We start from the raw sequence: 17,611 nt of genomic DNA, 5'->3' as shown, positions 1-17,611 counted from the left end.
GATAAAGCCGATCGGGCAAGGATCATTAAAACGTGACGTAACACGACGTTTTACTACCAATTTTTCAGCATATGAATTGGATCCGCTAATGATTGCTTATTCGTCCGCGCGACTTTCACACTTTTTTATTGCCTCGTATTTATATTATATTGTGGCCGGAATAAGCTGTTCAAAAGTGGCGATTAAGAGGCGTCAGAATACTCAAAACTGTCCTCAAAAACTCATTTTGTCGTCGGGACCGTCGTTAACCATATCCGACGCGCAAAAGCGATAAACGCTATCAATAAGTCATCGTAACATTATTCACGGTAGCGTCAGCTTTACATTTCTCTCTTGAACTAGAAGTTGCGAAATTTCAACTACGTATTGTATAAATGGTAATTCGTCAGTGAGCATCGGCGAATGAGGATCGGCGAGTCGAAAGAAAGAACAGTCATTCAACGCGAGACAACGGCCGGGACGGGCAAATTGCTCGCAATACGTCGCGACACTCCTCCGCCGTTTCCGATATCATCCACGCGCGATGTTTCGCGTTGAATTAGCATAAATTGTGGGAGGACAATAAAGAGGGTTCGTCCAACGCGCCGCGAGCGAGGAGATCCGCGCCGCGTCGCGCCGCGCCGCGCCGGGCGCGTTTACCGCGCCGCATTCGAGAGGACTGCATCTGCATGCGGTTGCGCAACAAAGTGGTAGCGGTAGCTTCCTCCACGGTGCACACTCGTTTCCGTTGGCCATTTAGGGCCGGCGGGGGTTGACGGAGGTCGTGTTCCAATTACTCAACACACGAGGGCACCCACCTTCGGTCTCCACCTCCACTACCTCCACCTCCATCCGCGCCGATCGACGCCGCTGCCTTTGCGCATCGAGGATGCAACGGCCGAGGAGAGACGACAATTGGCCGGTGGGAGGACAAACGATCGTTTACCTACGTGCGCGTCGCCCCGTCGATGCACGTTCCCTCATATTACGTTATATATTTCGCCACCGCTTCTTCGTAGTTCCAACTCGAGCGCACCGCACCGAGTCACCGGCCCGACATCACAGACATAATTTGATATCGTATATCCGCCTCGTTTCTCGCGCGTCTCACCGGGGCGTAGAAACTCATATCCGCGCACTCGCTCGGGCGTACTTGTCAATTAGCGGGATTTAAATTGCCCGACGCTGTCTGGATCCTTGTGCAAGGCGGGTTTCGCACGGCCCGAGAGAGTGACTAGTGTAATTAAACAATTTATAAAATTTATTATTCCACACGGATCGCGTTACATATGGGTGAACAGTTTAATTAAACGCTGTCAATTGCTCGCCTCTTGCGTAACGGGACAAAAATCGAATTTTTCTAAATAATCTGCACGGTTACACAACCGTAAAGAAATCTTCCGTCATCGTCTTATCTATTACGCCGCGCAATTTCATGGGGTTTAATCAACCAGTTGTCCGTCAAGTTAAATTTCGCGAAACGCTTTAACGGATCCTAATGTCCCGCGTGTGTATTCGGAACGCGCGCGCCGAGAAATAATTAAAGGCATCACACCCACGTGCGATCTGCCTCGAGAGAGAGACTTACATAAATCGCGCGCGCGCACGCGCGCGCGTCCGGAGCTCCCAAAGCGTGATTCACACGCGCGCCCTTTCGCTCGTCACCTATCAATTAAGAGATCGAGCGCGTCCGCGTTCACGTCAGCTCGGCGCGGCGAGCGAAAGTAGCAAGCGATGGAAGTATTACTTACACGCTCGACGAGGCGGGTAGCGGTCCATTTTGGAAATAACAGAAACTTACCGGTTCTCGCCTATCACCCCACGAGATCGATCGATCACTATCGATATCGATCGTGTGACACGCGTTCAGCGATCGCTCGCGTAATTTACCTACTCGCTTACGCGGCTTGAACTTCGCAACTCGCGATATACGCGAACTATTAAGCCGGGCAATTATCACAACACACACGTCCATGCGTCTCCTTCACAAGGTACGCACCCACGCGCCTGGACTTTCTTTTGACTTTGCCGCGGCCGGCTATATTACGAGATCTAACGGCACGTATGTTGCTCCGATATTGAAACACGAAGAGTTAGTCACCGCCATACATCGTGCGAGCGTGAGAGAATCGACGTGGACTGCGGCGTTACCGGTCGCCGCCGACTCTCGCGAGTTCACGCATATGAATCACCCGGCGGCGTCTCGCATTCGATCGGATTTCCGGATTCGTCGATTCCCGCGAGAGATCATATACGGGAGGGTATAGGAGAAATAGTATAAAACGCGTAAGAGAAGGATATACTCGTGATGTATTGATTATAAAAGATGATCGAAACAATACATATTGCATCAGTTTAATCGCTAATAAGATGATCATTGTGATATCCGTAAATATACGATGCGGAAGTTTGCCCGCGAGGTTTCATGATGGATCTTCTCAGGCCGGCTATTGAAACGCATCTTATTGGTAATCAAGCTGACGTATCACGCATCAATCTTCCGCAGCTTATGGTATATATTATTGCCGCTAGTCATCATACTACTGATATTTCATGACGAATGGGCTCGCTAAATGTGAAACAATCCGGATCTAGATGCAACTTGTTTACTACCATCACTTATGGAAAAGAAAGATCGACGGTGCGCTTGACGGCACAAACACACGTGTATATAAATATATATGTATAGGCGCGTGCGTACCGATATATAATATGCACGTATAGACATAGTACCTTCTTGCCAGAAGCAGTTACACTGATTGCCGTGTTTTCAAACTCGAAAGAACTCCTCCCGGTCCCGTCCGTGGGAAACTCATCGAGTCCGCAGACACAGTACAGGGTTACATACGTACGTACAGGTAGACGAGTGTGGTCAACCATGGTAGGAGGAGCAGGACAAGAATAAGAGGGAGAGGAAGCGGAGATAATCCAGGGAAAAGGAGCGAGACCGGGGAGTGAGAAAAGGAGTCACTCCAGGCGGCTCATCACTCGCGAATCAACTCGCAGCTTCCAGTACCACTTCGTCCACTTGCAGCATCAAGCGCGGCCCGATTCGATCACTGATGAGATTTTACGAGCACCTAGCGTAACTCTAAACGGTAACGAATGGACGAATGGGTCGTAGGCATCGGGGCAGACAATTCCGGAAAATCAGAACAGTCGGCGAGCGGTAACAGGCCGATTCATAGCTATCGTCTCTCATCTTGGCTTTCTTGCGACCGCGATCGCTCGACACTCGGCGTGTCGGGAGGGATCTAAAAACACGCGACTGGTCGCGCAATTGTAACGACGGGAGAAAATAGAATGTCGAGAAGGTCGCGTTTTCCACGTTTTCCGCGTATCTCTTGCCGCCGATGTGAAATAAACGCCTCGTGTTACATTCGATGAAAACGCGAAGGCGGATAAGTCGATCGGAAATCTGACCGATGTCACGGACACGCGAGTGGCTCACGATGTAGATCGGAGATAAGGATGAAATGCGACGTTGACGCATTTATGCATGAGCACGCCGGTCATCAAGCTCGTGCGCGCACCTTTCCGTAGATCGGCGCAGATATCCGCGTATATAAGCGCCCCCGTAATGTCGTTACCCTTTCGAACGTTCTTCAGCTTTTTATCTGGAGGTCCTATTGTCTCGAATCTTCGCCAAAAACACGTTGCATATGCGCGTCGGCATAATTTTTCAATTTGCTAGACCCGCCCCGAGATTTTTATCTGCTCTCCAAATCCTCGCCGGGGGGTTGCTCCCTCAAGGTGGCGGGTGTCCGAGGTGTAAGGGACGTGGTGGGAAAGACACGGAGGAGAGAAAAGGATACACAGGGAGAAGATCAAGGAAGAAGGCTCAGTGTGGAAGAAAGATGTGTGGGGAGGGTAGTCAGTTCCTTCGTACGTGACCTTTCGCACGAGAGGACAGAAGCCCCTCGTGAGGCACCTCGCAAACGCTCGCGCCATAACTTTCCGTGCACGGACCTGTATTGGTTCCCCCGATGCCCACGGAATCTTAAAATTCCACGGCGATGATCCTTTCCGTGGAGTTCCGAGGGCGCCCGACGAGCCTGATTATTCGGATGATCGACAACGTTAACTAACCTATCGATGTGTCCCCATATCCATAAAGCAAAACCAACGGATGACAACCGTATAAACCGCGAATCGCTAATAATAATTATCATTAATGTGCCTATAAAGCAACGGGCGGAAAGAAGTCAGACATTAATAAGGGCCGTTCAAACGCACGCGACTCTTAGCACGAGAGAGGTTACAAGTTCTCTACCGTGGATGATCGCCTCGAACCGTGCTTGAACCACATCGGTTTTCTCGTGACCCCATGGGTCCGAGAGAAGTTTCCCCGCGTGTGTAACAAACTCTCTTACCCGTTGTGCCATTTTATATAGCGGCGTCGCGTCGTGTCGCCAGCCGCGAGCAAAATATCCACGCGATTGTCACCGAGCCGGTAGGTATAAGACGCAATTGTCCCTTCGCGATGCGGAAAGATTACGATTTTCGTCGTTCCCTCGTCCTTCAAGCTTTTCCCTCCTCCTCTCTTATTCGTCTTCTCTTTCCCTCTTTCTCCTTCTCTCTCGTTTTTTCCATATGTATCCTTCGGACGAGGTCCTCCACCCATCCTGAGAACCGGCGCAGGCGGAAGACCGCGGTGCTCAAAATCCACGATGTATCACGAGAAGAGATTTTAAGAATCGTAAGAAATGAGATCCGCTTTGCGAATTCGCTCAAAACGCGCAAAATTTTCAATGAATCGAAATTCAAGCAAACCGCCTCTCTCGAGGGAAAATTTTACACTTTTCAAAACGACGTCGATCGACGAGCGAGGACTCTCGACGTTGAGAACCATCTCGGTGTGTCTGCGACCTGTGACCCTTCGCCCACACGAGGACGCCATGCACCGCAACGCGAAGCAACGCGATGCAACGCGATGCAACGCAGGCCAGGAGAGGGAGGGGTTAGTGGGAGGGCGGCTGCTCGTAGGGCCCGGCAACGGAGCCCGCGGGGACCCGGGGGTGCCCTCGGTCACCGAGCCCGAGCAGGCAAACCGATCGCGCGCACATCGCCTCGCGCAACCTGCAAACTCGTACCAGCGGCAAAAATGCTCTCCCTCGCGCGAGACACTCCCGCGTACGTATCTTAGCCGGCAGGCTTTACCCTAAAGCTCGCCTTAGCCTCTTCGCCAATCCGCCATGAGAAAATTTAACTGGACAGTGATCGAAACAGGGAAGTAAGTTAAAACATACAGTAACCACTCGTTTAAAATGTGTTATTCAAGTTTTATTGATGAAATAATGTTCAGAATATCATATAATGCGTAATGTTTAGCATAACTGTAATTCGATTTTATTAGGTTTAACCGTATGGATTTTTTGTACAAAATGCAAAAGATTTTCGAAATAATAAAAATTAAATCTTAATCAAATGAAAAACGTGCAGAGTGTAAATAAAAAAATCAAGTGCGTTTGTGAAAATGTGATTTGTGAAAATTGATCGCGTAACAAATTTAGCGCTGATAGGAAACAAATCTGATAGGGAACAAATCTTACATGTGTTTCACGAGCGATCGTTCGATACATATGGTTAATCCCATGTTATATTTACACTTTACATAGTGATAAATAGTGATCATGCGATAAAATGTGATTTTAAATGGGCCGTCAGTAACGTATCAGTAATTTACGATGTATCTATCAACTCGATAAGGTAATCGGCGCTTGATTAAGGGGCAAATAGGTCCAGTGCGATAGTCCGTTATCGGGAACCAGTTTTGCTCACGTTCTTGCGGAACGCGAAAGAGTTTAACGCTGGACCGTTCCGTCGTGGGTCGACTGAACTCGTCCAACGGGACGAGCGTGACAACTTTGTCATAAAGACGACCGACTAACGACGGTGTAACTGGAGACGCAGGCTATAAACCCGGCACCATAAGACCGCCATTAGGCGCAGTCATAATTCAGCACATTTTATTACGAATAAAAAATTGGGTCGAACAAAAAAAATTCTTGCAAATTTCTTACGATTGCACTCGTCCAAAATGTTTTTGTTTTGTAATAATCCTCCAAAATACGTAAAAAATATATAACTTGCACGTTAAACCAAGTTTTTTGTTAGAAGAAACAAACTCTAAGAAGGTTTCGTTAGGTAAAAAAATATATTATGGTTTTCTCGAGAATAAATTTTATTGTTTATCGAGTAATAATAGTGCAGGCGTGAGTTGGACGTCGTTTTCTCGCCTGGTCTTTGGGATACGAAACCTATTGTTGGACCCGCACGACCAAGAGCGGCTCGGCCACGACTCGCACTTTCTATTCGGTGGTCGATTGTCGCTCGTGCCGCGTTTTCCCCGGAGCAAGCGGAGCAGAAGCGAGATATCGCGGCGCTTATTAGAGCCTACTTTGGGATCGGGAGGTTGATGGCGTGTTCATCGCGAGATCGGCCACGAAGTCAATCCGAATTGCAGAGGGATATTCCTCCTTCTCGTCGAGCAACACCGATATTATAGGCCCCGCGAAATATGCCGCCATAGTTCGTGCCACGATGAATGATACGCCGCGGCGGCGTGCTCCGGTGGTGATGATACCGCCAGCCGGAAAAGGACTCTCGGTACTTGTCCTCCGGCACAAACGATCGATCGTACTCGGGCTGCTACGATTTACGTAACGAATCGACGCGGAAGTCAACGTCGCGTCGCGAGAGGTTATCGTTGCCTGCGCTTCCCGCTGAAAGCGGCCCGGCGAAATTGTATTATCCAACGAGTTATTTTATTGAGCCATCAGGTTTGTGCAAACGCGCCGCGACACAACAAAGTCACGTCCTCGTGACAGGTGAAAGCTCAGGTGGAGATGCAAATCTCATTGTCTTCTAATTCCATCGCGGGACAGAGGTATTCGTAATATATAGAGGGACCGTATACAATTAGTTCTCTGTGTTACGATTTTAAATAGTTGTCATTACTTCTCTGAATGGAACACGGGATAACTGTTAAGCGTTCGATATCACGCGGTTATCCGAGCATCTTATTAAATCTGTGTAATTAATTTATGTGTTAGCGTGTCATCGAGTCGTGGCACGATATACCAATCTTCGAGCTATAAGCAATAAATCCTACGTCTCGTCCGGATCGCCGACTTTCAGTTAGACTTATGCATCGGCCGTCTATCTATAGCGCCATCGTAGGGTTACGGGGTGCCGAGTTATGGAATAAGGGGGCCCCCCCCGTGAGGGGGAGAACGAGAACTGGCATGAGTTACGGCTGACCCCATAAATCGCGCTCGGGTCACCTGGTAATTGGCGGGCTCCAATTCTCGCACCCAATCAGCATTATGAACCCGATGACGTCACGTATTATCGGCGATTTACGCGAGGAAATTAGAATCCACACGTGCGCCTCGCGATATTTCGCAACGCGTCGGTCAAATTTACACTTGAAATCTGACTGTAAATAAATACGACGATATATCTTTTCTTCGCAATGATATTTTCCATACCAATTAATCATCAAGTGTCTATAAAAAAATTTTTTTTCCGAAATGCAGATTTGATTATAAAACAAAAAAAAGAGATTAATCTGATATGCTGGATTTAATTTCGTAATGTCATAAATAATCTGGAAGATTATTGAATACAAAATTTCTTCATCACCTTAATGTCAAGGTCTTAAACGTCAGATTTTCGTCAGATTCGCGTATGACGCGTGTCGCTGCCATACTCTGTCTTATTCTGGAAATCGATGATCGCGTCTCTCTCGTGGCGTTAATCTCTCTCTCGCTTTTAACAATCGTTGTAATTGTCGCACAGCTCCATGATGAATAAGCGACGAGAAAAATGAGAGCATTGTAGCGAATGAAAGGAGGCACTCATATGTAGGAGCGAAAAAGAGACTGGATCTACAAATCACATAAACCCTGCTAATAATCCGACTGGTTGTCTCAAGATTGATTGCCTACAATTTATTCGTTGGACTGTTAAATGCCGTTCGTATAAACGACTGTCAGTCAGAGCGATTATATAGTAGGAGGCTTCCGCTACGACTATATACGAGCGAACGAGAGTAATTACGATCTCCGATAAGACGGATGTATAACGCTTTATCGAATTTCTCGTCAAGAACGGAGAGTAGAGCGGCGCGTATAAATCCACTTTCAAGTCCAATTCACTTGCGAGTTCGCGAGCAATAATTTGAAAGAAAGTCGATTTATATGAGATGGCCCATAGGCGTACAATCACTTATTGTCCGCATTTATGTCCTAGCAAAAAAAAAAAAACTGTTTCACCGGTAAAGAGCTGACTAATCGAAGAGACGCGTTCGTTCGCACGGAGCTATAAATCGAATAATCTTAAGACAGTTAAAAATTAATGATAAATAATAGGTACAACGTGTCTCGGAGCGTCCTCGTACTCAATCGACCGTCCACTAACACGTTTCCGTTTTCGAGATCCGCTCGCTCTCTTTCACGGCTCTTCTCCTTTGTTTTCTTACTCGACTTGTCTGCCATGCCCGCCTTTTTTCTCGCAATCTGCCGGCTCGATCTCCCGACACTCCTCCAAGAAATTGCACGTGACAATGATCACTAGAAAAGGTGAGGTTTCATTAAGTAGCAAAAGACCATCATCGATGTCGCACGACGTCGAAATGACCGGTTTCGGTAATCGCGGCGCGATGGTCCACGTTTAGAAAGTTGAAGATCCATCGTCGTTAGAGACAAGAGAGTCCCGCGGATGAGAGCGCGAATGATTCGGAGAAACAAAAAGGAAACTGTGTGAAACGGTAAGTGATGGGTGGGTAATTACGATTCGGTTCGAAGGGCACTCATCTTTCGACGAGATTAAAAAGAGAAAGATGCCATAAAAAAATGCAATTCTCTCCTGCTCGACATCCTCGCTCTTCATAAAATAAGTGGTGATTGTTACAAATCTTATTGAATGTAACTTTTTATTGCTTTTACTTGATGGAAGGGCGAAGCGTTAAACGATAAGAAAGACATTTCCGCTTTCAGAGATGGCAGTTTAGTTATCTGCACGAAGCTGGGATCGTCCCCCGATCTCGGGATACGTAAGTGTACCGCGAGGCAATTTACAATCTCAATTTGCAGTTTGTACGCTTCTAATTTAAACTGCGGGTTTCGGCAATCTCCGCGTTTCTCATGACGACAATTCAACAAGCTCGAGCGAGTCCCTCGATACGGCTGGTACGTCCGCAAACCTGGCGACTGCGGTGACCGCAAATCTAGCCTATTATTCCCCAGCAACATTTTCGTCCTCTTTCTTCTCCTATCTTAGGCATGCCCACCGGCGTTCTCGTCGTCGTCGTCGTCGTCGTCGTTAACGACATCGTCCCTCTGCCCGAACCGGTAAAGTAAAACTCCGCGGCGTGTAATGGAATTCGCGGATTGACAAACGGAACAGACAACTTACATCGGCCGTAACTCTCGTCCGCAACACTCGAATTCTAGTTATCGGCGCGGCGAAAGCGAGATCATTTACAGCACGTGCGCGTAAAAAGAAGGCATGCGATCTATCGTTTTTGGGGAGCAGGACACGAGAGACGCGGTAAACGATTGCCACGAGCCCGAATCTCGTTAGCGACGTGACGGCGGTCGGCTCGGAGGCTGACGAAGGCGCTCTCAGGATCCGCGATCCGCGCCGCGAGCAAAGCGGCTAAACATCCGTTATTTATTGGCTCGACGCGGTGTGGCGCACGTAAATGCAACAATCTTTTAGCGCGAGATACACGCTAGGAATGCATATTTCGCCGGTGGCTCGCCCACGCCGTAGCTGGTCGGTAGGTCCGATTGTTCTCAGGATATATCCTGGGCTGCTTTACTCAGCTGGTTAGTTCACTGCCCAACCTTCAGCCTGGATACTCGGCATAGTTCGCCTACAGGTCCTGCACTCGGCGTCTGTGCACTCTCCTCTCTTCCTTTCGGAGCGAGATAAAACGCCACTCTCTATCTCTCTCTCTCTCTCCCCCTATCTTTCCTCATGTCGCTCTCACTCTTCATGTATGTCCCACTCCCCCTTTCTTTGTCCCTCATTTCTCTCTCGGTCCATCCTCTGTCCCGTCTCATCTCATCTCGCCCCATCTCATCTCTCGTCTCATTGCGCGCTTCTCTCCCCCTTGCTTCTCCGTCAAGTCTTTTCTCGCGCGATTCGCGTGTGACGCATCGCAGCCACCCTGAGAAACGCGCCCACGCAACGTTCAGGTTCGCTTGCGATTCATCGCCTGCAGGCTACACCTGCCGTGTTTTCTACCTGTACCGGGTGATTCCAAAATCCGGATTCCGTTGACGCCCGCTCGCCCCAAGCTGTCTTTACTTACTTCGCATCTCACGATTGCTTCCTATCTGATGCCGACAGATAATACCAGAATAAAAAAAAAAAAAAAAAAAAAAAAACAAGAAAAAGATGCAAAGTTAAGAGTAGATATGTATACCAGAAGATTTATCTTATCGTTTTATCTTATCGTTTTATCTTTTAAATACAAAAGTCTATACAGCATCACTGAAAGTAAATATTGTGTCACGTGACAATTTTTCTATTGCTCTAATTTAAATCGATCAGAGAAATCGCGAAATAAGACTCGAGATTAGATGTTTCGCCAATGTATATACCTTCCGCAAAAGCGATACCGGATGTAAAAGGAAGCAGACAGGAGGGAGAGATCCGCAATACACGTAATTACAGGTTGCGCGTGCGTGCACGCAGACAGCGCAGTCCCTTCGTGCCGATCAAAGGAGAACGTCCTACTCGCGATGCCCAGAAAGGGGCAGGGCGCCATATACTGATTTATTGAAACACATCCCGGCTGTAGTCACTAATCGCGTTTTAATTATTAGACTATTCGGTCGTAACATATGAAAAAAAATTCGGGAGTCCAAAGGTCGTAAGTTTTACGTTGCCCCTCCGCCCCCCCCCCCCTCTTCCTCCGCCCAAAGACTCGAAATATTTCGTGGATAATCTTTCCTTGTTGCAAGATTCAACATGAAAGAAGAGACTCTTAAGAATCTCGAGAATCACAGCTGCGATAGTAATCGCTAGTTGAGATCTTGTCTACATCAATTTCACTGTCATATCGTAGCTTTGGTACTTTCGCTTGAAACGAGAGAGAGAGAGAGAATTTGGAAAGTTAATGCTAAGTATTTTCCGCAATGAAATGCCAGAAACGCCGCGTAAAGTAACTTTTCAAAGAGAAGCATAATTAGGGTATTAATTAGGATTATTAATATCTGAGATCTGAAATTGATTTGGTCGGGTCAAGATAATTATGTATGGACGTTAAAATTACATGCGAAAATATCAAAAATTTTTGCAGTGCTATTATTATGCTTAAATATTCTATATAATAACTTTTAGATTTGTAATTAGTCAGATATTTAGTAAAATTATTCTTTTTGCTTGCAATTAAAGTTGTAACTGTATCAACACTGAATCGCGGCATTGAGAGAATTACCTTGGCATATTCGAAAGCAGCGACGTTATCATTCGTTATCGAACAATTCGAAATATCGGAGCAGCATGCGTCTACGCAATGCCCGCAGAAATAACATCCGGGGCTCGACGTCGTAAATCTGACCGAGTGAGACATATTTTATTGCGCGGACGTAACGAATGGATGCCCTCGTGCCATGTACGCATCGACGTACCTGCATTGAGTGCCGTCCCTGCTACGAAAATATTAATGCAACTTCATCAATCATATTGCATAAACAGTGGATCAAGAGGAGAATTTACTCGCTCGCAACGGCGATCAGTGCGCGCGGCAGCCGGACGGACAAAACCGCGAATGATTTTGAACAAAACGTAACGCAACGTTTATTTTAGTATCGACCGTATTGTCATTGACTTTCTCAGGAAATGGATTATCTACGCCGTAAAGATGAGCATTTAGACTAACTTCTAAGTTTTGTCATTTTGTCAAATATCTTGGTGACTTCCGCTCGCGGGCAATAAGCGAGTGTCTCCCGCTGTAATCAGACTCTCGTATCTTAACTCTTGTTTCAATGTTGAAAACAATGAGTTTTGCATTAACGAAAAGGTTTGACGTCAAAGCTAAAGGTGAACGTTTCTCTCTATTCGGCTCTATCTCCCAATAGCAAAAAATTAATATACAAAAATCGCGAATTAAATTTCAACGCACGGCTTAGACACATTAAACGCATATCATCAAAGAAGCGACCTCAATTTCTCAAAGAGAGCTAATCTCGATATAACCGAGAAGCGATGAGTCAACCGCAGTTTCGCCCGTTTGAGAGCCCACGGGCATATCGCGAACGCCGAGAAGAAAGGGAGGCGAGGGAGAGGACGTGCGTGAGTTTCACCGAGCGCGTATTCCCATGGGGTCACGCGGCAGATTTCTGGATTACGTACGATCCGGGCCTTTGATAGAAACTTATATGGCAAGGAAGCGGATGGCGCATTCGGCATTAAGGAAGTACGTGAGTCTAGAACGCGCGGCACTTATGGGTGCGTTTTCATATATATATATATATCTCTCTCTTTCGCGGTGCGCGTCTCCTACAGGTCCACGTCCTCCGCGTATTCTTTACCTTTTTCCTTTTCCATGGATTGTCTAACCCGTTATGCCCGAAATATCATCCAGTAAGCCTCCTTCCGTTCGTGCGTAGAATAATTTCGCAAATCTTAGTATCTTCTTAAATCTTACGCTACGATTTATCGTTCTAGTTCAAATAACAAAGTTGTCAAAATTTATAATTCGGAAGGAAGTATTTTTAAATTCTTATTTGTCAAACCAATCTCTCTTATTCGTTAAAACGAACGGAATAAGCTCTGACTATTTTAGAATTTGCACAGCCCTTAAGGAGGATATTCTAACGGTGCTGGAGGGATAAACATCTTTGGCCATATAATTGCACGTGCGTTGCGTAACGCGTCGTTCGTGGATCGTATTGTGATGGTTTCCGTGGAATGATAGTCGAACGCGAATCCCAAACGGGCGCGACATAACGATGTATCTTTGTATAAGATTTGCGTACAAGCGACAGCGCCTCTCGGTTCATACGATTTAGCCGAGGTGTAAATCACGAGGGAAGAACGTAGGCACGCTCGAAGGAAAGTTCTTCTCTCTGTTCCTCTTTCTCTCCTCTCCGCGCATACCTTTTCCTCGTCCCTCTTCCTCTTCTTTTCCAGCCTTCTCTATCCACGGTCCACGATGGGAGCAACTCTTAGCGGGGCCATCTCTGGTCGCTAGAGCAGGCATCAGCTGCCTGACAAGGCGTATAATTAATCCCTAATGACGCTGGCATAAATCCATCTCGGTAGGCCGTTTGCCCGATCGCCGCGGCTCGCGCGCCGCTGGGTTTACTAGCGAAATCAGCGCCAGCTTTGTCGCTGTCGTCCATTTTCCGCGTTATTTATGCGCCCATCACTGAACCGCGTTACCGCAAGTTCGAACCGCGGCCGAGAGAACAGCCGGGCTTTTCCCTGATGGGTCCACTCGCGTCGCTCCCGCGGAAGCGCGAAATGACCTTCGCGAAGTACTCGATGCCGTTACATTAGAAAACGAAATTAGTCAATAGGATAATGCCTTCCGAAGTATTTTATAGCAATTAAATCTTTCTAACGGACTTGGATAAATCAGTTTTATTTTCAGTAAAATGAATTTAAAGTTAACGATTTACAAAATTAAGCCAGTTACATTAGAAGTTATATAAATAAAATATTTATTTGGATAAAGATAAATAAAGAAATTAAATTAAAACTTAATTTTAAAAGGTATTATGTATGTTAAATTGAAATTTCATATTTCTTTAAATTTCTTTAAATAGCTTATTTTAAATAATGAGATAATTATGATACAGAATATCAAATAAATTTAAGACAGAATATCTAATTTTCAAAATAAGGGAAAAAGAATGTTAGCGTTTAGAAAGATAAAAAGTTTTAGAAAATATTAGAAAGTTAATGTGTTTTAAAAAATAAAAGTTATTGTCAATTAAGCATACATTTTTTTGCGCTTACAAATTTCAACCGCTGTCGACGACGAGCTATTGGCGACCTCGCTTGCTCGGGCGTTTAAATTACCGGCTCGATAAAACGCTACGGAACAATGGAGCGATAAAGCCGTTGGATAAAATGCAATAGCGTCAGCTATAAATTCTGCGTTGATCCAGTTTACATCGTACATACACTGCTGCAGGATACAAGATGCGGTTAACATCGGAATTGTGATCTCGACTTACGTCAATTTGAACAATTTCTCATGAGCTAAAGTCCAGAATTGAAAATTCCTTTCGTGCAATCTTTAATACCGTTATTTACCCTTAGTTTTCGGTTTCGATCGGCCGAATTCGCAATGATCTATAAATTGTGTATATTTTTACAATTAAGTATCGCAAGATTTTCACAAGACTTGCGATAAACGTTCATTGCACATATTCGAAACGCCGCAAATAAATCTCAAACTGTGAGGACTAACGAACAATGGAACGTAGGACTGACCAATGTTGCAATCCCATGCTTATACAATTCCAGAAACGATTTTGTGCAATTGACGAATGAATGGGCAACGGAAGGAAGGGAAAGGAGGCGAGGAAAAGTAAGTGAGAGCGTTTACCGATTCCCGGATAGTGAGTCCTTCCTGGAAAGGAAGGATCAGGCCGCACGCTCGTTCTCTCGAGCATGAGCATAAGCGCGGGGGGAGGGTACAAGCGTGATGCGCCTCCAGGAAACTTCGCATTCGTCTGGGACGGACTGCAAGTGCGAGGGCAAGCAAGAAGGGCGAGAGGGAGAGAAGCGCTCGCGCTCGCGCACGCGGCGTTGTGAAGAGGGAACTCCGCAAAGAGGGAACTGGCGTACCGAATTGATGCACACGAAACGGCATGCCCGGAATGTTATAATCGCGAACCTTTGAACCCAAAGCCGAGACTCCCACACCACCCGGGGATCGCGCGAGCGCCGGGCCCCGTTTCCATCGTTGAAATTACTCGTGTTACTCTTCTCTTTCATGCCGCGCCGGTATCGCTGATACGCTTCCACGAAAGCGTCCCGGCCGACGCGCGGCGGCACTGTCGAGTTCGTCTAATAATTCCCGTGCATTTCCCTCGAATCGCGCAATATTGTAGTTCGAAGTTACGCTCCGTAGACGTAAAATAATTCGGGGATTAGTCTCGCTCCTACTATCCCACCGAACGAGAGAGATTCACCGGTTCATATGGATAAAAAAAAGACGACGTGTGATGAAAGTTAATCGCGACTTATCGGGTGATATTTGAACGCGATATTTTACAAGTGAGACGTCGTGAAACGATTCTCGCAAAAGAGGATCTTTAACACGCACGCTTATGGCGCATACGTAGCACATTTGCATATTCCTCGACGAGAAAGAAAACGGAAGAGAACGGACGGAAAGACAGATAGCTCCGAAACGAGTCCAAAAACGAGTCCTGTGGCATTTTGCGAGATGACGCGCGAGTCACCCGACACTCCCACGAACGGCCTGCGGCAAAGTCCTTGCCGCCTTCGTCCGGGCGTACAGCCGCAGTGGGCGTTACGGTAATTAATTTTTGCTTGATAATTAAGATATCCCGAGAGCAGACACTGAGGTATACCCTGCGGTAGCGTAATTTTTCAAATGCCGGTATCGCGTGCTCTCGCTATGCGTGGCCTGAAAACACCAGTGACCATGTCGAAGCCGCGATGGCGGAAAGGCACTGGCCTAAGGCGCCAGAATTACATTTTGTTATCGTGATTTTTAAATGCGCAGCTGTAGATGATATGTAAAGATATAAGCCGGCGCCTATGCTAATTCCATACATTTGCATTTTTCCGTTGTAAAAAAATGGCATTTCAATGGCCCGATTACGCTCGATAAATCGTGACTGCGTCATCGTCTATCACGTTGCACTTTCTCGGATATAACATAAATATATATAGTGTTTTAAATCGATGAGTTTTCTACGATTAACAAGCAGCATACAGCTGCATACGAGTAGCGCCCACACAAAATTCGCGACTACGCGCGGAAAGACGCGATAGTGAAAGTTTCATAATGCGCCATACCGTGTGCATTTCATCAATTATATTAAATTTCGCGTAAACATCGTTTTTATTTCGTTCACATCGGCAACGTTCGGTGAACGGAATGAACGCGACGAAGAGGAAGGAGACGGGAGAGCGAGGAGGAAGAAGAAGCACGTCACGGAGCTGAAACATCTGGCCCATGGTGTTGGTGTTTCGTGGCCTCGTGGGGATTATTAATTGTTTCATCTCGGCCCTTATCCGCGCCTCCCCGTTTGCACGACTAAGCAAATACGGGGGGCGTAACCCACACGGTGATGTACGAGCTTAAAAGCCCTCGCGATCGGCCACGAGAAGCCTCTCTCCTACGCCACGGCACCGAGAAAGGGAGAAAGAGAGGAAGAGCGAGGAAGAAGGAGAGAGAGCGAGAGAGGCAGATGGATAGATAGATAGATTAGAGAAAGCGAGAGAGGGTGGGAGGGAAACGAGGAACGGAGTCGGAGGAAGAAAACCGACGGGGTTATCGTCTGATTTATAATTTGAGGCTCTGGGTGCACCTCCGTGGAATACATACCGACCCGATGTTTTCCGGTTCAGGAAACGTAATTGGTTGCCAGCACGATCATAGATAGCCGCCTGTTCGAATCGGGCCTCGAAAGCGTCCCGGAGCCGATCGTAGAATAGCCTCGTCTCTTCCTCACTCGTCCGGATCGCCGCAGCCTTGTGTCCCGACTTTGCGCTTCCTTTTCTGCCACTCCTGCTCGCTGTTATCTGCCGGAACATTTTTAATCCCGTTTGAGATCACGAATATCGACTGGTTACCAAAGGTATAAATCAAGAATCGATCCGGGTAACTATTGGAAGTCAACGATACCTGCCGCTTTTACCGGGCATCATCTAGATCAAGCACTTTTGCAATTAGTCCGGATTTCACTCACGAGCATTCGCATTCAACAATACCCTATGTATAATCATGCAATATATATATATATAAGATATATATATATATATATATATATATATATATATATATATATATATATATCTTAAATTATATTCTATGTAGCTAAATAGTTTAAATTACATATTAAATACATATTAATTTCTTCTTTTCTATTTTTATTTTATATATGAGAATTATATTTAAAAAGTCGAAATAATTTTGCATTTTTAATTATCTCAAAGCAAAAGATTTAAAGAAATTGATACTTGTATTAAGAATTTTATTATTATTTTAGTTTCACAAAAACAAGAGTACAAACAGGAAAGATGAATACATTGAACAAATCTAATATTTAAAAAAATGAATACGTGTAACATTTTTTAATCTTCAAAAGAATTGATTTTTATTTCAAATAATAATGAGACAAAATCTTGTAGATATGAATAGAGTAAAAATCATTATAATGAATATCTAGCGCGTCGCTGGGCGTCTGGCCAGAAAATCAATCAGAGTATTTCCCAAAGCATCGGATATAAAATCGAATCGATCGGTAACATCGAAGAAGCGATCGCACGGAAAGACGACGACCGCATTGAAAATTACGCGCGATCTTGTCAAAGATCTCGTCAGACGCAGGCACGCACGCACGCACGTACGCGCGTACTCGCCATGCGTGCCGTTCACGCACTTCCTCTGATCCCGCGGCAT

General features: G+C 46.0%; 1 long non-coding RNA gene across 3 annotated transcripts in view; it reads right to left on the bottom strand.

The window, feature by feature from the left end:
* The window catches only part of LOC112552669 (uncharacterized), a 206,307-nt gene that overhangs the window by 144,833 nt on the left and 43,863 nt on the right, over nucleotides 1–17,611 (bottom strand). For all 3 annotated transcript variants that reach the window (XR_016139091.1, XR_016139093.1, XR_016139092.1), the window contains exon 3: nucleotides 16,535–16,731. This is a non-coding gene — a long non-coding RNA (uncharacterized LOC112552669). The remainder of the gene's footprint in view (nucleotides 1–16,534; nucleotides 16,732–17,611) is intronic.

The sequence above is a fragment of the Pogonomyrmex barbatus genome, unplaced genomic scaffold (genome assembly GCF_055798465.1).
Source record: "Pogonomyrmex barbatus isolate J1 unplaced genomic scaffold, ASM5579846v1 scaffold2, whole genome shotgun sequence".
In the NCBI taxonomy this organism is placed as follows: Eukaryota; Metazoa; Arthropoda; class Insecta; order Hymenoptera; family Formicidae; genus Pogonomyrmex; species Pogonomyrmex barbatus.
Note: the sequence above shows the minus strand (reverse complement) of the source record. Positions and strands in the feature narration are given on the sequence as shown.